Source organism: Sus scrofa, chromosome 15 (assembly GCF_054392235.1).
Source record: "Sus scrofa isolate SSC_HxYL_T2T_F1_AM1 chromosome 15, Sscrofa_HxYL_maternal_Yorkshire_Landrace_v2.0, whole genome shotgun sequence".
NCBI lineage: Eukaryota > Metazoa > Chordata > Mammalia > Artiodactyla > Suidae > Sus > Sus scrofa.
Window position 1 is genome coordinate 122681061 of NC_139397.1, and position 22935 is coordinate 122703995.

Sequence of the window (22935 nt, forward strand, 5' to 3'; positions counted from 1 at the left end):
ATCCCTACCTCACACCTTATACAAAAATCAATGCTAGAGAGATTATAGGCATAAATATGAAGGAATAGCACCCCCCCAAAAAAAAAAGACACACAGGCACATACACAAATAGACACACTATAGAAGACATAATATGGAAAATGTGCATAGCTTTTTAGTTTTATTTATAAAACAGGACGTAAGTGCTAGCCATAGGAATAATTTTGATAGATTATGTAAAATAAAGAACTTCTGTTAATTAAAAGATACCATTAAAAAAGTGAAAAAGCAAAGCTGTAGACTCTGAGAAGATATTTGTAATAAATATATACAACAAAGGGCCATGCCCAGAATCTACAAAGAACTCCCCCAATTGATGAGAAAAACAGACAACTCAATAGGAAAATGGAAAGAACTCTAATAGGCCCTTCATAAAGTAGATATTTAAGTGGTTAATAAATATATAAAAGGGTGTTCAGCTTCATTAATCTTCATGGAAAGGCACATTAAAACCTTGCAAATTTGACAACAAAATAAATAGCATGGTATTGACTTGTAAACTAAAATTTAAAGTAAATTTATATGAGTCTATAGTGATAGAAATAAGTGATGGATTGAATAAAAAAGGTGGTAGTAGTGAGAAAGAACAAATCTTCCTTACGGAGGAGTTCCAAATAATATATGTAGAATAGAAACTCCTTCTTCCTTGAGTGTGGGCTGGGCTTGGTCACTCACTTCCAAAAATAGGATATGGAAGTAGAAAAGTAGTAAATGTACGGTGGTGAAAACTGGCCAACACTACCTGAATGAATTGATTAAAATTATCATCACAAGGGAGAAGTCCACCAATATCATGTTCCCTCCTACGGTCTGATGAGCAGAGTATTTCATGGTAGTGCTGCTCTTCCTGAAAATCCACCATCCCAGGCTAATCCTGAGAAAACATTAGACAAATTAATAACTGTAAATTTGTTCAGCCTCTATGGAAAATGGTATGGAGATTCTCAAGAAAATTAAGATGGGACTACAGTATGACCCAGATATTCCACTTCTGAGTATTTAACCAAAGAACAGGAAAACATGAATTTGAAAAGATACATGCACCTCTGTGATCATTGCTGCATTATTTGCAATAGCTAAGATATAGAAAAAAACCTCAGTACCCATCAACAGATGAATGGATAAAGATGATGTGGGGGATATGTGTATCTGAGAAGATACTTGTAATAAATATATCCAACAAAGGGCCATGTATGTATCTCCCACATCATCTTTATCCATTCATATAAGTATACATCTATAATGGAATTTTGCTCATCCATAAAAATGAATGAAATCCTGCCACTTGGGACAGTAGGGACGGACCCTAAAGATATTATGCTAAGTGAAATAAATTAGATGGAGAAAGACAAATACCCAAACACTATATGATTTCACTCATATATGGAATCTAAATCTAACAAAAAATTCAAAAAATGATATAAAAACAAAATCATTGATACAGAGCATGGATTAGTGGTTATCAGAAGATTGAAAGGTGGGCAAAATAGGTGAAGGGACTCAACAGCTGGACTTGTGATACTTATGACTTTGTAGTATAGACAGAAGTTGACTTATACACACTTGTACACACACACCTGAAACTTGTACACACACCCACATACATACATATAAAACATTTTAAATTGGTGGGGGCATATATATAAGTAGTGGGCAAAGAATGTGAGGGACATTATTAGAGAACCTTGAAACCACTCTATTTTTTAAGGGTAAGTTATTTGCAAGTTAGATGAATGGCTTGAAACATACCCATCCACTCTTTGGAGGAATTGCTCACTCTCTTTTCTCCATTATTAGAGAACCTTGAAACCACTCTATTTTTTAAGGGTAAGTTATTTGCAAGTTAATGAATGGCTTGAAACATACCCATCCACTCTTTGGAGGAATTGCTCACTCTCTTTTCTCCAACTCACACACCAAGCTAAGAGGTTCAGGAATCACTGTGACCATGGCCCGCTTTGAGAACGGTTACAACCCTCACTTCCCCAAGATCCACCCCATTAGACACACCAGTTCAGGGGCTTGGCATCAGCTTTCCTGTATCATAAGAATGCTTGTTCATATTTCAAAACAATAACAAGACACTTCACTTAGAGTATTTAAATTCAAGCTTGAAGATTTGAATTAGGTATATGGCAAAAGGGAGAAAAGAAAGTTTTCTAAATAAGCCTATTGAAATGGAGAAAGAACTACATCATTGCCTCTATATGATGTATAACAATTCAGTGTTAAATAGACTGTGCGTATTTACTCAGTGATTCAGTCACTTTAGACCTAAAAAGGAATTAGTCACCATATCTAATGAACATTAAGATATCTTATAAACTGTAATATACTCTGTAGGAGTTGTCTTTTTGTTTGTTTGTATGCTTGATTTTACTTAAGGGGAGACTTCCCAATTGTGGGTGTCTATAATGATACTGAAGGCAATTATCTAAATCTAGAACAACTGAAGGTACTTCACCTGAGGCATGAAATAATGGGGATACTTCCTGTTTTGTTTTGCTTGGATTATCTGGATAATTGCCTCCATTTGCCACCTGACATAGTGTAAGCAGACACAGCTTGAGTGTTTTCCAGGAGGTTGTTACTTGAGGTTTCTTAGCACAGTGACTTGAAGCTGGGGCAGTTGATATTGAGAAATTCTAATGGGACAGTGCAATTTTGATTGTCTACCTGCTTGTTGGGTCTGATGATTTTTAGACATATAAGAATTTCTTTGTTTGGTAATTTCTCTCTTAAATAGTATTGGTTCGATCTTGAGTAAGGATATTTGCTAACTATGTATCATGATCCTAATCAACTGAGTGTGTATTGTGGATTGAAACTCATGAAGTTTCAAGCTGCGGTTTTGGTAAAGAATACATCCAAAAATGTTTGTGTGTGTTGAATGGATGGAGGAGTAAAAGAAGATGGGGAAGGAATGCAGTTCTCTTTAAGGTAAGTAAAAATATAAGTCAAAATCTGATGTTATTCAATTCATCCAGCGAATGTAGTTGATAATTTGGAGGAGAAAATTCACCTTGTGTAGAAAACATTCAGTTGTTTTATTATGTGTTAAGCACCTAAATCAAAATTATTTAATTTTTTTCTGGATCTGAGAATATCTTCGTTGTATTTATAGTGTAATGGATAAATTAGCAAAAGAATTTTTTAAAAGATACATTTTATTTTCAAAGATCTTGGCTTATTTCATTTGACAAACATTAATAGAACTCTATTAAAATGTGTTGATATCAGTCAATACTTTTCAATCTTTTCATTGGTCAGTTGAGAATAATTAAAATATACCTTTTTTGAAGTATAAATGCTACTACTTTATCACTGAAATTGTTGAAGTTTCCTGTTGAGGATGGAATGGAATCAAAATTGTGTAACACTCAAGAGGGAAGATTTGGTGAAATAATTTTGCAGAGTTTCAAATTTAGCTTAGTCATTGCCACGGCCCCCAAGAGAAGTTCCCTTTCTGTATTTAATATGAATCTTGTTAATATTAAAGATAAATGTCTGTAACAGGTAAGCCCCAAAGTGAGGTTGCTGGATAAGTGAGTTGTTAGTTTTTCTGGGAAGTGCACAACTCAGTAGCAGGTAATAGATTGGTCCTGGAATTTGGAGGATGGGTTTTCTCTTGAGGACTCAAAATTAATGGTTAGAAAGAGTAGGGTCATTTATGCGTTGGAAGTGGGAGACCATCCCCCCTCCACCCAATTGTGCACTTAGATAGGGGTTTAATGGTGTGGATCTATAAACTGAGAGTCCACTGGAACTACCCACTTGGTAGAAGTGATGTCAAGGAGGCATGGCCTAATCACTAGGGGAAAGAATAGTCCATCTTTGCTCTACTCTTGCCCTAGAGGACTTCACAGAGTCTTAATTCAACAAGTGTTTAAGCAAGAATACAACACAGCTCCAACACCAGCAAAGCTTTCTCTACAGTATTTGAAACATCTAATAAAGGTTTTAGGCATCGCCTCTAAGATCAGTGGTAATATTGTGGCTACCAGATTAAGAACTCTTTGACTCAGTCTCCCTCCCAAATTTCCCTTTCCCCTTCTCTCTTTCTCTCAAGCCTTCCTCTCCTTTTTCTTTCTCTCTTCTTTCCTTAAATCATCTTTCTGTCCTCTTCTAATTTCTTCCTTCCCTCTTACCATCTCTTGACTTTCCTTTGTTTTTGACAATTATGCATTAAAGCCCATATAGAAAAATTAGGCAATGGTCATCTTTCTGAAGAATGATAATCTATATAAACATGGACACCAAAAGACTAAATGCATAAGTGGTTGAGTAGATACTATTGGTTTAATGTATTGGAAGGAAAGTTTTCACAATTGATTGATTGAAATGGGGTGTGTAAAGTCATTGAGCTCAAGGGAACATGCATAATTCACCAAGTTCTTGTAGGAAAAGAGGATGAAATTTCACCATGTTTGCATTCTTGTCATGCACAATGAACAAAAACATGGCTGGAATTTGATAAAATAAATAGAGAGTCTTGCTGAAACTGAACTGAGGATCCACCACCCTGTCTGACCTCAGTCACATAAGACCTTTCTCATGCCACTGTAGTTAAATGTAAAAAACCACCCAGAAGTGGAAATCAGTGATGGAGCCCCATGTACAAAACTGGCTTCATTTTGAGGCAATATCTGGGAAGAGTTCAGTAGGTATACATGCAATGAACAAGGGATGTGAGGAGGAGAAATAGCTGCATTGTACTGAAAAGGACATAAGTGGGGCTGTGTGCTGGAGACCTTTCTGGATGTGCCAGATCTGTTGCATCTTTTACCACCTTGGATAGTTGCCTGTATTGGCAAATCAAATGTTCCTAGAAACCTTTACTTCACTGACCCCTGTCAGGTGCCATTGCTGACTGAAAGGTAACTTCAGAGCCTTAAGGTATATAAGTCAGCATAGTGCACAGGGAATAATGGTCTCAAAATAAGCTTTTGAATCATCATTCTATAAAACATGTCTACGGAGCTCTGAAGTGTTATGGATAGCCCAAATCTGCCCTAAACTGTGATTTATTTCAGCAATGGCCATTATTAATTTGTAATAATCATCACTTTCTCGAGTATAAATCATATTAACCTTTCTTTGAGCTCTTAAATCTAGTTTTGTAATACATCAAACAAAATATAAAAACTGGCATGACAACCCCTCAAATGGTGACATTCATTTTTTTGTGGGTCTCGGATAGCTATTTCTGAGAAAAAGGAAAAATTCAGCAATTAGTTACCATCTTTAAGAAATTTATATTTCTAAAGTGTATAGCTAATACTATTGTGCATTCTCATTAGTGTTCTGAAGTGGTTGGTTAGGTTTCAAAGTTAAGATTGTTTAGTTTCTCAGGTGTTTCTTAGAATTTAAAAAGTTTTCTTTGGCAGTTCCCATCATGGCTCAGTGGTTAACGAATCTGACTAGGAACCATGAGGTTGCGGGTTCAATCCCTGGCCTTGCCCAGTGGGTTAAGAATCCGGTGTTGCCATGAGCTGTGGTGTAGGTTGCAGACGTGGCTCGGATCCTGTGTTGCTGTGGCTCTGGCGTAGGCCGGAGGCTATAGCTCCTATTTGATCCCTAGCCTGGGAACCTCCATATGCTGTGGGAGCAGCCCAAGAAATGGCAAAAAAAAAAAAAAAAAAAAAAAGACAAAAAAAAATTTCTTTGGCAAAAATTCCTAATGTGATAGCAGCTAGAAGAATAATTGTCATTGGAATGATCTTTTCGGGGGATAACTTGACAGTCACTTGATGGACAGCTTTCTCCCATCACCCTCTGCTAGACTTTTACTTCCCACCATCAAATGCAGGAGCAAAATTTTAACTTAAGATTCTCAAAGCTATTTTTTGCATATCTCCTTTAGTGCAGTTCCTCAAATTTTGAAAGCTCTCTCTCTCTCTCTTCAAGGTATTTTTCTCATTACCTGCAGAAAATATGTCTTTTGGGAAGGAATTCTAAAGCTGTAGTACAGGTGCTGAATCAAATTTCCCAGGTGTGTTAGGGACTCTGTTGTGAGGTTGATAAATAGTACTGGTTTGGTGTATTAAATGGCACTCTTGTGTCCTATTTTAAGAGTTAATGCAACAGCCAAAGGTGCCTTTCCTTTCAACAAAAGAATAGCTTTGACTTTGAAGAGATAAAGACTATGACATACCCGGTTGAATTACCCAAAAGGAAAAAAAATAGAAAAAGAAAGCACTTACTAGTAAAATGAAGGCAATTAATTTGCAAATAAGTGTGTTTTTAAGAATGTGGCCCTGGGGTAACATGTAAATTCACAAGACTAATATTTTCTCTGGGAATAAAATTAGTGGGAGGTATTTTCCCTTGAATTCTGAGAGTAACTCCAGAATGGAATGCTCATTGATTGATAAAAATCTATACTTTCATCAAGAATATTTCATCAAGAGTGTTACCTTTGTCAAAGGATTTTTCTTCAGTTTGCAGGCACAAATTATAAAGGTGACATACTTGTTAATGCATTTTTCTTTCCTGCTTTCTTGAAAGCATATTGCATGAATTCTGGGATGTTGTATATTTTGTGCGCTGCTGTATCTTCAACCCTTAAGAAAATGCCTGTAACAGTCAGTCAGTAAATATTCACTGAATGCATGCATGAAGAAATTGAATAAACTAACCTCTACATATATTTTCATTTTTTTCCTTTTCCTTTTTTTTTCAGTGTCCCAAGACTTAAGGCTTTTCATTCATTTTTTTAAAATGAATTTTACTCATACTTCACTGCTTTTCATTCAACAAGAATGTTAAACACAGGCCAGGAAAAGTTAGAAACATTATCTACAATTCCCATACTGAGAGGTGGTTTCATTCAATTAATTGATTTTCACCATGGATTTGTTTCTGATAATCCAGCTGACAAGCAGAATACAAAAAGTGATGTTAAAAGGCTGGAAAGAAAAAAGAGGGGTTGTTGAAGTGGAAAGGAAAAACAGAGTTCAGGTAAAGAGATGATTAGGAGGAATTATGATGGTGAGAGAGGGGAGAGAGAGAGGGAGAACACTTAACAGTCCAGTAAAAAATATTACCTTGTATTGAATATGATGTTAACTATGGACTTGTCATTTATGGCCTTTATTATGTTGAGATATGTTATTTCCATGCCTAATTTAAAAGTTTTTATTAGGGATGGATGTTGAATTTTATCAAATGCGTTTTCTCTATTTAGAGTATTATATGATTCTTTCAGTCTGTTAATGTGATGTATCACATGATTTTTTGTATGTTGAACCATCCTTGCATCCTGGGAATAAATCCCCCTTGATCATGGTCTAAATCTACTTGTCTTTCCATGTGTGTGTGGTGGGTTAGTTACATTTCTCAACCTTAGAGAAGTGGCTCTCTGTAGGGAACATCTTCTGTATCCTAGTGATACAATCCCCTCTTGTCACCCAAGGTCCAGGGGTCATCTGGTCCCAAGATAGAGTCTGGCTTGAGTTTGTGCACTCAGTTCAGTGAGTGTAGCATCATAGTTTTCTTGCTTCTGGTGTCTAACCCCTGGTGGGCGAGGCTGCTCTAGAGATTTGTGCAGGCTCCCTGGCAGGAGGGGGCTAGTGCCTACCCACTGGTGGATGGAGCTGGGTCCTGAACCTCTGGTATGCAGGTCCATGTCTAGGGTCATATCTCAAAGTGGTTGTGGGCATAGGAAATCTTTAGGCAGCCTGTCTCTCTAATTAGTTGTTTGGCCTGAGGCATCCCAGCACTGAGACCTAAAGGCTATTGGGTGGAGCCAGATCTTGATGCTAATGACCCAGGCAAGATGTTTGCTTTCAGAAGAGTTCATGCAGATTAATACTCCCCAATATGTCTACCACCATATTTTCTGTCCCCTGAGTGATACGCATCTGCCGCCTCACCTCCCCAGAACATCCTCCAAAGCCAAGACTTCTGTGAAGGTACTGCTTTTGCTCTTGGTCCCGGTGCACATGAGGTTTTTCTGTGTGCTCTTTAAGAGTAAAGTCTCTGTTTTCCCCAATCCTGAGGAGCTCCTGCAATTAAGCTCCACTGGCCTTCAAAGCCAAATGCTCTGGGGGTCCTTCCAATGTCAGATGTCTAGGCTGGGGACCCCAACATGGAGCTCAGAACACTCACTTCCATAGGAGAGCCTCGGCAATGCAATTATTGTCCACAGTATGGATCACCTACCTCGGGGTATGGGACTTGATTGTATCATGAGTATTCCCCTCCTACTATCTCATTGTGTTTCTTCTTAATGTCTTTAGTTGTAGAAGAATATTTTTGATAGGTTCCAGTCTTTTTTTGTTGATGGTTCTGAAACAGTTAATTGTGATTTGGTGTGTTCATGAGAGGAGGTGAGGTCGAGGTCCTTCTAGACTGCTACTTCTCCAATCTTTTAACTCCTCACTCTTAACCATAATTTTGCTATGTGTTTATTTTATATATAACACATTATGTGTTGCATGATTTATGTATATAAAACATCTCTATCATTATAACATGGTTATAATAATACAAATATATATTTATATTATTTATTTTATATATGTATGTATATAAATACATCTGTATGTATATGTACACACGTACATATATATTATAATTATGAGTGAAAAGTATTTAAGTGAATATTTAGTTTCTTTTTAAGATCAGATCACCCATTATTGCCACTTTTATTCAATACCGTACCGGAGGTCTTAACATAGTAAGAAAAACAAGTATAAGGATTAGAGAATAAATGAAAGAATTTTTTTTTTGAGTTAAGGAAGTTTCCTTACTTCTAGTTCACTAAAACTTTTGGGCATGAGTGAATGTTAAGTTTTAATAAACTTTTTTTTCTGTATCCACAGAGGTAATTACATATTTTTCTCCCTTTATTTATACAGTGAATCTTATAAGTGGATTTTTCAAATTTAAATTAAATTTGAAAAAAAAAAAAAAAAAAGGAGTTCCCATTGTGGTACAGCAGAAACGAATTCAACTAGGAACCATGAGGTTGCAGGTTCAATCCCTGGCCTCACTCAGTGGGTTAAGGATCTGGCGTTGCCATGAGCTGTGGTGTAGGTCACAGACACGGCTCGGATTTGGCATTGCTGAGGCTCTGGCGTAGGCTGGCAGCTACAGCTCTGATTAGAGCCCTAACCTGGGAACCTCCACATGCCATGGGTGCAGCCCTATAAAGACAAAAGGAAAAAAAAATTACATTGCTGAGGTAATTCTAAATTGGAAATAATGTGTTGCTTTTTGTATATACTGCTGGATTTAGTTTGCTAATATTTTCTTTAAGGCTTTTGTGTCTATATTTTTTTAATTTATTGAAGTACCACTGGTTTATGATATTATGTTAATTTCTGCTACCCAGCCAAGTGATTCAGTTATACGTAAATATGTATATTCTTTTTCATTATGGTTTATCACAGGGTACTGAGTATAGTTCCTGTGCTTTATAGTAAGACCTTATTGTTTATCCACCCTGTATATAATGGAATTTGCTAATCCCAAACTCCCTCCCCCAACCTCTCCCCCTTGGCAAACCCAAGTCTGTTCTCTATGTCTATATACTTGATTGAGACTATCCTCTAATTTTTCCTTCTTGCACTGTGACCAGTTTGGTTGGAACTTTTTCGAAGGTAGAGATGTGCTTAGTATAAAATTTAACTCTAATGTGGAGCAAAGTTTGGACTGTAAAAAGTGCAGTCTTCTTCCATACATAGACATATATCTCATTCATAGATTGGATATGGTACAGTGAATTTTTGGTTACCAGATGGTCTATAAAATTCTTCCCAAACTTAAAATGTAATGGTTCTAGGAGTTCCCGTCGTGGCGCAGTGGTTAACGAATCCGACTAGGAACCATGAGGTTGTGGGTTCGGTCCCTGCCCTTGCTCAGTGGGTTAACCATCTGGCGTTGCTGTGAGCTGTGGTGTAGGTTGCAGACGCGGCTCAGATCCCGCGTTGCTGTGGCTCTGGTGTAGGCCAGTGGCTACAGCTCTGATTTGACCCCTAGCCGGGAACCTCCATATGCCGCAGGAGCTGGCCCAAAGAAATAGCAAAAAGACAAAAAAAAAAAAAAAATGTAATGGTTCTATAGTTCATTATCTTTGCCATCATCATTTACCTCATTTCTAAAGAAGTCCTAGGAAGGATAGGCTGATGTTGCCCTATTAAGTGGATGCATATTTCAAAATACGACACTGTCATAAGAATAATTTTTTAAGACATTTCCTTAAAATTTCCAAGGTTCTTTTTGAAATTAATTCTTGAAACATTCTGTACTAGTGTCAGCAACTTGCTATAGAACGTGCATAGGAACTATTTAAAATTGCATTTTGAACTTCGAACTGTTCTTTTTCAATCTCACCTGATAATAATGCCAAGTGCACCAAATCTTTTCTATCCACTGGAGATGAGAACATATCCCCTGTGATGTTTAAATTTCATTCCAGAGCCCCAATCCCACGGATAACCATTCTCCTTTCCCCTTTACATTAAAGTGGTCTCCTTAATTGCTATAATATTCACAAGAAGACCATTGGAAGTGGAGTGCTCTCAATTGAAGAATAGTGCTGCTGGTGATAAGGATAGAGTGGTATTGAGAACCACCCAATTTACTTCAGTGAATTCAGTCTTTCTTAGCAGTGAGCAGTATGTGATACACTTACCTGAGCTTTCAGAGTGATAAGGAAAATGTTTGGTGTGCATTCAGGACCACAGAAACTTTTAAGGTTTATCTCAGTGGAATAGTGTTCAGAAAAATAGTCTATATACTTACAGGATACAAGTGCAGTACACATTTCAAGTTCTTTCAGTTTGGGATTTTGCAGAATTGTTACCAATGAGAAATATAAGCACTACTAAAGTCAAAGTACGCTTTTCTCTTGCTCCTTTTGCCTTTATGGAAAAGCTGTATCTATGGGGGTGGATGTGGAAGGCAGCTCTGTTCTACTATTGAAACATGATTATATAAATCACAGACTGGCCAGAGCAGATGCCACATGCTGGACAGTTCTGGACAGTACAACAGTAACAATGAGTTCTTTCTACGCTAACAGGTCCAGCCCTGCACAGCTTGATTTGCTATGTTAGGCTTGTTAAATTATGTTTTCAGTGTGGCCATGGCCTTATGTTTTATGCCGTGTGAGCCTGCTCGGGTATCGTATATAAAATCCGTTGCTGATATTTATTGAGTGCCTGGAGTAGGTTGGGGGACTAGATAAGGTTTCTGCTGGTACCTCATGTTAGACTAGTAACTTTTCCTGCTTCTGGTTTTCATTAGATTTCCCTAAAGTTCCATGTTGATTATATTATGTACCGTATATGCCTGTATATATGGCACAGTCAAATACAAAGCGACCTCTATTTTCCCAGTAAGGTTATGAATACTTTTAAGGAAATAGGCAGAAGAGGCAAATGCCTACCTAAGTTTATTAACTTAATTAAACATATTTTTTTTTATAATCACACATGTAAAATTTGTTAATACCTTGCTTATCCCAGGAACTTTTTATTTTTTATTTTTTTTCTTTTACACTGCTTTCCTGAACCTCTCCTGAACCATCCTTACTTTCTTATTTGAGATTCTGAACTTCTTGAATCTGTGCATGATGCTGTCACTAGAAATTTTAGATTTTTGGCTTGTTTTGTTTTTCGGTCCTAGCGGTATAAGTGTTTGACATCCACTTTATTGCTTTTTAGAGTGATTTTAAATGCCAGTTTATAAAAGTGTCCAGTATTTATGACTATGAGATGCCACTCCAGGAATACTGATTCTGTGTTAAATTTCTTTCTTTTGTTATTCATTTATAGTCATTTGTGTCTGAATGGGCTAACCCTTCCTCCCATCCCACCCCTGTATCTTAGTGGCTGAATACCACAGGATCATTCCCTGTCCATAGAGAAGTCCACTGCAGGTTTGAGTTGCTCTTAGGGACAACAGCCATCCAGAGTTACAGGCACTGTCTTCTGTAGCTGGACCACCTGGAATACCTGGCCTTCCTGATGGACACATCGGGGGTAATGGCTCTGGATGGTCTCCTACAAGTATTTAAAAACCTTGGCTCAGATGTGGCACGTACTCCTTCTTCTGTACACCTGTTGATCAGAACTCTTCAATGAAAATGTCAGTGGGGTAGTATAGTGGGTTCCCCCCTCTTTGTACCCTGGGGTGCTAGGGAAGAGAGATGTGACTCTGGGGCAAGTACCACAAGGTGGTACTACAAGCAAGACTAACATTGCCTGCAAGTTTACTTTAGGCTGAGGTGGAGCTTGTTAAAATAAAGTGAGAATGGCCCCAAGATGTAAGAAGCTTCTTCAGTCTTGAGGACGAACCTAGGGAAGATGCTTCACCTAATGTATCTCCTATACAGTATTGAAGGAAGCAAGGGAGAAGCAGAAGTACATTAACCTTTACTTGGACTTCTTTATAGATTAAACTCCACAGAAAATATCAAGAAAGTGTCCCTAAACAAAAATATGTTTACTCCATTCTCTAGTATAGGCAGCTACCAGCACTATTCATATTACTCATGTGAGTAGTATAAAAACCTAACCACCTATCAATTCCCTTAAAGCTTGTCAATAGGCAAGAGCTGGACAACATTTATAAGGTGACGGTGTATGTTACTAACCTACCAGCCAAACAAGCCATAAAAAAAGTTCTGGCTTTCTCTCAATCAGTCCTGTTCCTACCTTCTTGTAGACTGTAAATTATACTTAAAAAATAAAATCCAAAGCCTCAACAAATCATAGCCTGGCTCAAACCTATCAGACAGACCACACTGTTGAATGGTCCCCATGCTGAACATTCCAGCTCTGTGCCCTTAATATTATTTCTTTGATATTAGTTATTTTCTACACTCACTCCCACCAAGCACCCCACACACACCCCACATTTCTACCTGGAGGAAAGCGTTTGGTCTTTCCAGATCCAAATCAAATGCTTCCTTTTTCAGGGAGTTGTCTTTGAGTCTGTCCTGCAATTCCATAGCAATGTCTTTTATTCATTCTTTTTTTTTTTTACTTTTATTTTTTTTATTACTCAAATGAATTTATCACAACTGTAGTTGTATAATGATCATAACAATCCAATTTCACAGGATTTCCATCCCATAACCCAAGCACATCCCGTCACTCCCCCAAACTGTCTCCTCTGGAGACCATAAGTTTTTCAATGTCTGTGAGTCAGCATCTGTTCTTCAAAGTTCAGTCTGTCCTTTTTCAGATTCCACAGGTCAGTGAAAGCATTTGATGTTGGTGTTTCATTTTATGGCTGACTTCACTTAGCATGATAATTTCTAGGTCCATCCCTGTTGCTAAAAATGCTGATATTTTGTTCCTTTTAATGGCTGAGTAATATTCCATTGTGTATACGTACCACATCTTCTTGAGCCACTCCTCTGTCTGTGAACATTTAGGTTGTTTCCATGTCTTGGCTATTGCAAATAGTGCTGCAATGAACATCAGAGTACATGTGTCTTTGAGAGTTGTGGTTTTTTCTGGATAGATGCCCAGGAGTGGGATTGCTGGATCAAATGGTAGTTCTATTTTTAGTTTTCTGAGGAACCTCCATGCTGTTTTCCACAGTGGTTGCACCAATTTACAATCCCACCAAGAGTGTACTAGGGTTCCTTTTTCTCCAAACCCTCTTCAGCACTTATTGTTTGTAGACTTTTTGATGATGGCTATTCTGGCTGGTGTAAGGTGGTACCTCATAGTGTTTTTGATTTGCATTTCTCTAATAATGAGTGATGTTGAACTTTTGGCCATTTGTATGTCTTCTTTGGAGAACAGTCTTCTTAGATCTTCTGCCTATTTTTTGATAGGGTTGCTTGTTTATTTGGTATGGAGCTACCAGAAGGTGTTTATAATTTTTGGAGATGAATCCCTTGTCAGTTGATTCATTTGCTAAGATTTTCTCCCATTCTGTGGGTTGTCTTTTTGTTTTGTTTAGGGTTTCCATTGCTGTGGAGAAACTTTGAAGTTTGATTAGATCCTATTTGTGTATTTTTGTTTTTATTGTCAATACTCTAAGAGGTGGATCTGAGAAGATGTTGCTGTCATTTATGTCAGAGAGTGTTTGGCCTATGTTTTCCTCTAAGAGTTTTATAGTGTCTGATCTTATATCTAGGTGTTTAATTCATTTGGAGTTTATTTTTGTGTATGGTGTTAGGGAGTGTTCTAATTTCATTCTTTTCCATGTGGCTGTCCAGTTTTCCTAGCACCACTTATTGAACAAGCTGTCCTTTCTCCATTGTATATTCTTGCCTCCTTTGTCATAGATTAGTTGGCTGTGGGTGCATAGGATTAAGTCTGGGCTTTCTATCCTGTTCCACTGATTTATATTTTTGTCTTTGTGCCAGTACTATAAGGTTTTGTTGATTGTTGCTTTGTAGTATAGTCTGAAATCAGGGAGCCTGATTCCTCCAGCTCCATTTTTCTTTTTCAGGATGTCTTTGGCTATTCTGGGTCTTTTGTGCTTCCAAACAAATTTTTAAAATATTTTGTTTGAGTTCTGTGAAAAATGTCCTTGATAATTTGATAGGGATTGCATTGAATCTGTAGATTGCCTTGGGTAGTATAGTCATTTTGATAATATTAACTCTTCCAATCCACGAGCATGGTATATTTTTTCATCTATTTGTGTCATCTTTGATTTCTTTCATCAGTGTCTTATAGTTTTCAGAGTACAGGTCTTTTGTCTCTTTAGTAGGTTTACTCCTAGGTATTTTATTCTTTTGGATGCAGTGGTAAATGGGATTGCTTCCCTAATTTCCTTTTCTGCTCTTTCATTGTTAGTGTATAGAAATGCCGTCAATTTCTGTGTATTAATTTTGTATCCTGTGACTTTGCCGAATTCATGGATGAGCTCTAACAGTTTTCTGGTAGAGTGTTTAGGATTCTCTAGGTATAGTATCATGTCATCTGCAAATAGTGATAGTTTTACTTCTTCCTTTCCAATTTGTATTCCTTTTATTTCTTTTTCTTCTCTGATTGCTGTGGCTAGGACTTCCGAATCTCTGTTGAAGAGTAGTGGTGAGAGCAGATATCCTTGTCTTGTTCCTGATCTCAGTGGGAATTCTTTCAGCTTTTCACCATTGAGAATGATGTTAACTGTGGGTTTTTCATATATGGCCTTTATTATGTTGAGGTAGGTTCCTGCTGTGCCCACTTTCTGAAGGGTTTTTATCAGAAATGGGTGTTGGATTTTGTCAAAGGCATTTTCCATGTCTATTGAGAGGATCATATGGTTTTTATTCTTCCATTTGTTAATGTGGTGTATCGCACTGACAGATTTGTGGATATTGAAGAACCCTTGCATCCCTGTGATAAATCCCACTTGATCATGATGTTTGTTTTAATGTATTGTTGGATGTGGTTTGGTAGTATTTTGTTGAGGATTTTTGCATTGATGTTCATCAGTGAAATTGGCCTGTAGTTTTCTTTTTTTGTGGTATCTTTGTCTGGTTTTGGTATCAGGATGATGATGGCCTCATAGAATGAGTTTGGGAGTACCCCTTCCTCTTCAATTTTTTGAAATAGTTTCAGAAGGAAAGGTGTTAGCTCTTCTCTAAATGTTTGGTAGAATTTGCCTGTGAAGCTGTCTGGTCCTGGACTTTTGTTTATTGGAAGTTTTTTAATCACAGTTTCATATTCAGTTCTTGTGATTGGTCCATTCTTCTTTTCTATTTCATCTTGGTTTAGTCTTGGAAGATTGTATTTTTCTAAGAATTTGTCCATTTCTTCTAGGTTTTCTGTTTTATTGGTGTATGGTTGCATATGGTAGTCTCATGATCCTTTGTATTTCTGTGATGTCCGTTGTTACTTCTCCTTTTTTATTTCTAATTTTATTGGTTTGAGTCCTCTCTCTTTTTTGCTTGATAAGTCTGGCTAAGGGTTTATCAATTTTTTTGATCTTTTCAAAGAACCAGCTTTTCATTTCATTGATCTTTTCTATGGTTTTATTTCTATTTCATTGATTTTTGCTCTGATCTTTATGATTTCTTTCCTTCTACTAACTTTAGGTCTTGTCTGTTCTTCTCTCTCCAGCTGCTTTATATGTAAAGTTAGCTTGTTTATTTGAGCTTTTTCTTGTTTCCTGAGGTGGGCTTGTATTGCTATTAACTTTTCCCTTAGAACGGCTTTTGCTGCATCACATAGATTTTGGAGTGTTGTATCTTCATTGTCATTTGCTGCTAGGTATTTTTTTAATTTCCTCTTTTATTTCTTCAGTGATACATTGGTTGTTTTGTAGCATGTTGTTGAGTCTCCACGTGTTTGTGTTTTTTGCAGTTTTTTTCTTGTTGATTTCCAGTCATATAGTGTTGTGGTCGGAAAAGATGCTTGATATGATTTCAATTTTCTTAAAGTTAGCGAGGTTGGATTTGTAGCCCAGGATGTGATCAATCTTAGAGAATGTTCCGTGTGCACGTGAGAATGTGTATTCTATTGCTTTTGGATGGAATGTCCTATAAATATCTATTAAGTCCATTTGGTCTAATGCTTCATTCAGGGCCTGTGTTTCTTTCTTGATTTTCTGTCTGGATGATCTGTCCATTGCTGTAAGTGGGGTGTTAAAGTCCCCCACTATTATTGTGTTATTGTCGATTTGTCCTTTTAAGGTTGTTAGCAGTTGCCTTATATATTGTGGTGAACCTATGTTGAGTGCATAGATTTTTAAAATTGTTATTTCTTCTTCTTGGATTGATCCTTTGGTCATTATATAATGACCTTTGTCCCTTGAAATATTCTTAATTTTAAAGTTTATTTTGTCTGATATGAGTATTGCTGCTCCGCCTTTCTTTTGATCCCCGTTTGCATGAAATATTTTCTTCCATCCTCTCACTTTCAATTTGTATGTGTCCCTAGAAGTGAAGTGGGTCTCTTGAAAACAGCATATATATGGGTCTTGTTTTGGTATCCATTCAGCCAGTCTCTGTCTTTTGGTTGGGGCGTTTAGTCCATTAACATTTAAGGTAATTATTGATATGTATGTTCTTAGTTCCATTTTATTAATTGCTTTGGATTTGTTTTTGTTGCTCTTTTTTCTTTCCTTCTTCTCTTGTTCTCACTCTTCTTGTTTGATGACTATCTTTAATGTTGTGTTTGAGTTGATTTTTCTTTGTTTGTGTATCAATTGTAGATTTTTGGTTTGCAGTTATTCTGAAGTTTTGATATAAGTCTATATGTATATGAGATTGTTTTAAGTTGTTGTTTTCTTAATTACAAGTTCATCTCCAGTGTCCTGCATTTGTACCCACCTCTTCTCATGATGTCTGATTTTGGTGGCATAATTGTGCATGGATGATTTTGTATCTTTACTGTACGTATACCTTTACTGGTGAGCTTTGTCATTTGTGGAATTTTTGTTTCCTGTTGCTGTCTTTTCTTTTCTGCCTAGAGAAGTTCCTTTGGTATTTGTTGTAAGGCTGGTTTAAGGTTGCTAAATTCTCTCAGCTTTTACTTATCTGTGATGGTTTTGATTTCTCCTTCAAATCTGAATGAGAGCCTTGCTGGGTAAAGTAATCTTGGTTGGAGGTTTTTTCCTTTCATCATGTTAAGTATATCATGCCACTCCCTTCTAGCCTGCAGAGTTTCTGCTGAGAAATCTGCCAATAACCTTGTTGGGGTTCCCTTGTATGTTATTTGTTTCTTTTCTCTAGCTGCTTTCCAGATTTTCTCTTTGTCTTTAATTTTGGTCAGTTTGATTAATATGTGTCTTGGTGTATTCCTCCTTGGGTTTATTTTATATGGTACTCGTTGTGCTTCCTGGATTTGAGTGAGTGGTTCCTTTCCCATGTGAGGGAAATTTTCAGCTATTACCTCTTGGAATATTTTTTCTGTCCCCTTCTCTCTCTCTTCTCCTTCTGGCACCCCTATCATGCGGATGTTGGTGTGTTTCACGTTGTCCCAGAGTTCTCTGAGACTCTCTTCATTTCTTTTCAATCTTTTTTCTCTTTTCTGTTCTGCATCCATAATTTCTACTAATCTGTCCTCCACCTCACTTATTCTTTCTTCTGCCTCCTGTATCCTGCTGTTAGCTGCTTCTAGTGAATTTTTTATTTCAGTTATTGTATTTTGCATCTCTTCTTGTTTAAGTTTTATATCTTGTATCTCTTTGGTCAGTGTTTCCTGTAAGTTATCCATCTTCGCCTCCAGTTTATTTCCAATGTCTTGCATCATCTTAGGCATCAACAATCTAAATCTTTTTCCTGGAGGCTGAGAATCTCAGTGCTTAGCTGATTTTCTGGGGCTTTTCCTTTTTCCCTCATCTGATTTGCAGTTCTCTGTCTTTTCATTATTATAGGTTTTTGTCACGGTGACCTTTTTACAGATAATAGAGTTGTAGCATCTCTTACTTCTGATGTCTGCCCTCCTTGTGGCAGAAGTCTGTATGGGGGCTTGCTGTAGGCTTTCTGATGGGAGGGGCTGATGCCTGCCCACTGGTAGGTGGAGCTGATTCTAATCCCTCTGGTGGATGGGACTTAGTCTGTGAATGGGATTAGAGGCAGCTATGTGCCTGAGGGGTCTTTAGGTAGCCTGTTTACTGAGGGGTGGGGCTGTGATCCCACCTGGATTGTTGTTTGCCCTGGGGCTTCTCAGTGCTGAGTGGCAGGTGGTGCCAGATTTTCCCAAAATGGCCACCTCCAGAGAAAGGCAAGCTGCTGAATATTCCGGAGAGCTTTGCTTTCAATGTCCTTCCCTCACAACAAGCCACATTCACCCCTGTTTTCCCAGGATGTCCTCCAAGAACTGTGGTCAGGTTTGACCCAGATTCCTATGGAGACTTTGCTTTGCCCTGGAACTCAGTGCATGTGAAAGTCTGTGTGCGCCTTTTAAGAATGGGGTCTCTATTTCCCCCATCCCATGGAGCTCCTGCACATAAGCCCCACTGGCCTTCAATGCTAGATGCTCCAGGGGCTCTTTCTCCCAGTTCCAGATCCCCACACGTGAGAGTTTGATGTGGAGCTCAGAACTTTCACTCCCGTAGGTGAGTCTCTGTGAACCAGTTAGTTTCCAGTCTGTGGGGCTTCCCACCTAAGAGGTATGGGGTTGTTTATTTCACAAAATTGCCCCTCCTACCTCTTGATGTGGCCTCTTCTTTTTCTTCTGAAGTAGGATATCTTTTTTAAGGTTTCCGGTCCATTTGGGTGGAGATTGCTCAGCCTTTAGTTGTGAATTTTGTTTTTAGGAGAAAAGTTGAGCTCCAGTCCTTCTATTCCACTCTCTTAATCCCATCCGTCTTTTCCTCATTCTAATCATGTGATCCCTTCTTATCTCCAGCCACCTCTACCTCAACAGCTCTTGTTCAAGCCTCCACCCTCTGTCCCTCTGAAACCCTTCTGTCTGCTCTCCTGTCTCCACCTTTGCTGCTCCAAAGTCTATTTTTGCAACAAAGTAATTTTTTAAAATAGAAATCAGATCAAGTCCTTCCTCTGTTTCAAATTATCCTCATCTTTTGGAATAAAAAGCAAATTACTTACAGTGGATAGACTCTTTTTCTACTGATACTGTAAGAAATTACCACATGGCAGCATAGAGATTTTGTCTTATAGTTTTAGAATTTTACTGGGTTAAAATCAGTGGGGTTGGCAGTACCGAGTTCCTTTCTGGAGAGGTTCTTGGAGTCTGTTTTCTTGCCTTTTCCAGCTTTTAGAGACCTCCTGCATTATTTGGCTCCTCATCCCTCCATTTTTAAAGTCAACCATGGTCCCTGGAGTCTTTCTTCTGTTTTGTCACTCTGACACTGACTTTTCTTCCTCCTTCTTTTGCATATAATGAAGCATAGTGATTACACTGGACCCACCCAGGTAGTTCAGGTTGGTTTTCCTCTGGTGAGACTCTCAGCAGATTGTCAATGCTAAATCTGTCAGTGGCTTTAATGTCCCCTTGCTATCTAACAGAACTTTTTTTATAGGTTTCAGGGATTAGCACATGAATGTCTTGGGGGAATAGGCCATTATTCTGCCTATAAGACCTTCATTATCTGGCCCCTTTGACTTCTCCCATATCAGTCCCTACTGCTTTTCTCTGTGTTCCATGTGTGGTAACCTATTTGGTGCCACTACAATTACTTACAAATTCCTGGTACACTCCCACTTTCAGGCTTTGTCCTGATGGTGTCAGTGCCCAAAGATCCACATAGCTAACCATCTGACCTCCTTTGAGCCTTTGCTTAAAAAGCACATTCTCAGTGAGGTCCGTACTAACCACCCTATTTAAAATCACAGCTGCCACCAGCCCACGCTATACTGTTATTTATTTTTAACTAGCATTTTATCCACATCTGACATGATAACAACATTTTTATTTTTTGGCTGCACCTGCTGCATGCAGAAGTTCCTGGGCCAGGGATCGAACTCAAGCCACAGGAGTGACAACCCTAAGTTCTTAACCACTAGACCACCAGGGAACTCTCATAAACAACTTATTTTTATGCTTGTTGTCCGTAATGTAAGTTCTCAAAGAACTCAGACCTATGTTTTTTTCTTTATCATATGTCCAGCTCCTAGAATAGTGCCTGGCCCATAGGTGGCAAGCAATGAATATTTAGGGCAAGGATGGAAATCTTTTTTGTGGTTTGATTTTTTTTTTTCACCTTTATTGAGAGACACTTAATATCCAAAAAGTTACAAATATTTAATATGTGTATGTTGATTGAGTTTGGCCATAGATATATACCCATGTTACTATCACCACAATCAAGGCCACAGATGTCCCCATAATCTCTGAGATTTATTGTGTCCCCTTCCTTTATTTTCCTTTATTTTTTTTTCTTGTGGTAAGAATGCTTAACATTATAGCTACTCTCTTACTTTTTTTTTTTTTTTGATGCACAATGCAGTATTGTCAGCTGTAGGCACTGGGCTATACAGCAGTTCTCTAGAATTTATTCATCTTAGTAACCGTGACTTTATACTCAGATGTACAGCAACTGCCCCTTTCCCCTCCCCATCCCTTGGCAACTGCTGTTCTCTTCTCTGCTCCAATGAGCTTAGCTATTTTAATGTTTTTTTTAAAATAAGTATTATTATTTCCCCAAAGGCTCCGTGCAGGCACCACAAGAGGTCTTGCTTTGGGATCTCTTCCATGGTATCGAGCTTGGGAACTGGTTTGTGTAGACACTTGGTATATGTCAAGGTGAATTATCAAAACAGGGTCCTAGGGGAAGGCATGAAACCCATTTCATTTTATGAGTCTAGACTGGATTTCAGAAACAGAGTTAAGAAGAGTTTCAGGCAATTTCATAGTCAGTGTAATTGAGGAGATGGGCTAGGTTAGTGAGGTAGTGGAAGAGTGGCTGTATTCTTATTAAAACTTGGGGTATCACTATATTGCTTCTTAAAATTACCCCTTGAGGTCTTCATCCCTGAGGGATCTTTGATTCTTGTCTCATGGAAGGAACTGTGGAAGAGAATATTTAATCATTCAGTGCATTGTCAGTGTGGATGATGAGAAATAATATTCTATATATTCTAGCCTGTGCTCCTGCATCTGAAAGGGTTCCTCTCCCTCTGAGTGAATGAATTGAGGAGTGAGGATTTGGAAGACCAGGTGTTATTTTTTTTTAAATAAGGTTTTGTTATAAAAATAAATGAAATCTATATTTTATCATTTCAATTCAGGCCCTAAGCATGCACAGTCGTTCCCTTTCATGAAATGTTCTTGCAATAATGCTATTTCACTGGGCTTTGTAATGAAGCTTTGATTTGCATCGCTGTCCTGAGAACTTTCTGACAATGCTCAGGTAATATTATGAAGGCAGAAGGAAATGAAATGAAATGATGGTAATGCATGTCCATTGTGAAAAATGTTAAGTTGCCAAGGCAATGTCACATTGATAATATTTTCATAAATTAAATTAAGATACACATGGCAAATAAATATTGCATTGCTCTTTATTATCACTTCAAATATATGAGGATGACTATTAGGTTGAAAACCAGAAATTAGACATAAAGCAACTCAGCCAAAATGAGAGATGTGCTATTCATTGGTTCAACCCGATGGACTCAAGATTCCAGGCACGTTCACTTCAGGCTTTCAGCGTCTCCCTCCTCCGTATTCTCTAGCAGCCTCTCTGCCGTGCTTCTCTGCTTCCTGAAGCAGAATTTCTGTTGAGAATTAGTGCAAGAGTCAGTATAATTCTATTAAGCCTCACTCTCACACTGTAAAACCAACCCTCTGGTTTAAGTTCTCTTCCTTTAACAGTCAAGCTACTTTCTTCCCTTCTTTCCTTCCCTTTTCAGAGAAGTATTCTTTTTCAGATTGTTAATGGTATTACTGGTTCAAGTTGACTGCTTAGGACAATATTACTATATTGGCTCACTAAAATTAAGTTTTCAAAGGTAGGCGAGAACACCTTGGTTTTCTCAGTTTGCCTGTGAAATGGAAACAAATGATTCCTACCTTTCAGGTTGTCCTGAAGAGCAAGTGTGATTCTGCATATAAAGAGCTTACCACTGCCTGGAGCCAGAAGTGAACCATAGTATTTAACTTGGACTAAAGATTTAAGTTCAGATTCTTTACCTTTTAAATCACTTGTTTAAAATTAATGGGTAATGTTGAGGTAATATATGCTGATTGGAGGAGAATTTCTAAATGTTGGAAATGAGGGGAGTTCCCATTGTGGCTCAGTGGTTAACGAATCCAACTATGAACCATGAGGTTGTGGGTTCGATCCCTGGCCTTGCTCAGTGGGTTAAGGATCCAGCATTGTGGTGTGCTGTGGTGTAGGTCGCAGACACGTTGCTGTGGCTGTGGCATAGGCCAGTGGCTACAGCTCCAATTAGACCCCTAGCCTGGGAACCTCCATATGCCCCAGGAGTGGCCCTAGAAAAGGCAAAATGACACATAAATAAATAAATAAATAAATATTGGAAACCAAAAGGAAGAAAATAGAAGTTACTCTAATCTCCCCAGC

General features: G+C 38.0%; 1 protein-coding gene across 9 annotated transcripts in view; it reads left to right on the forward strand.

The window, feature by feature from the left end:
* The window catches only part of PARD3B (par-3 family cell polarity regulator beta), a 1028888-nt gene that overhangs the window by 424586 nt on the left and 581367 nt on the right, over positions 1 to 22935 (forward strand). The window lies entirely within an intron of this gene.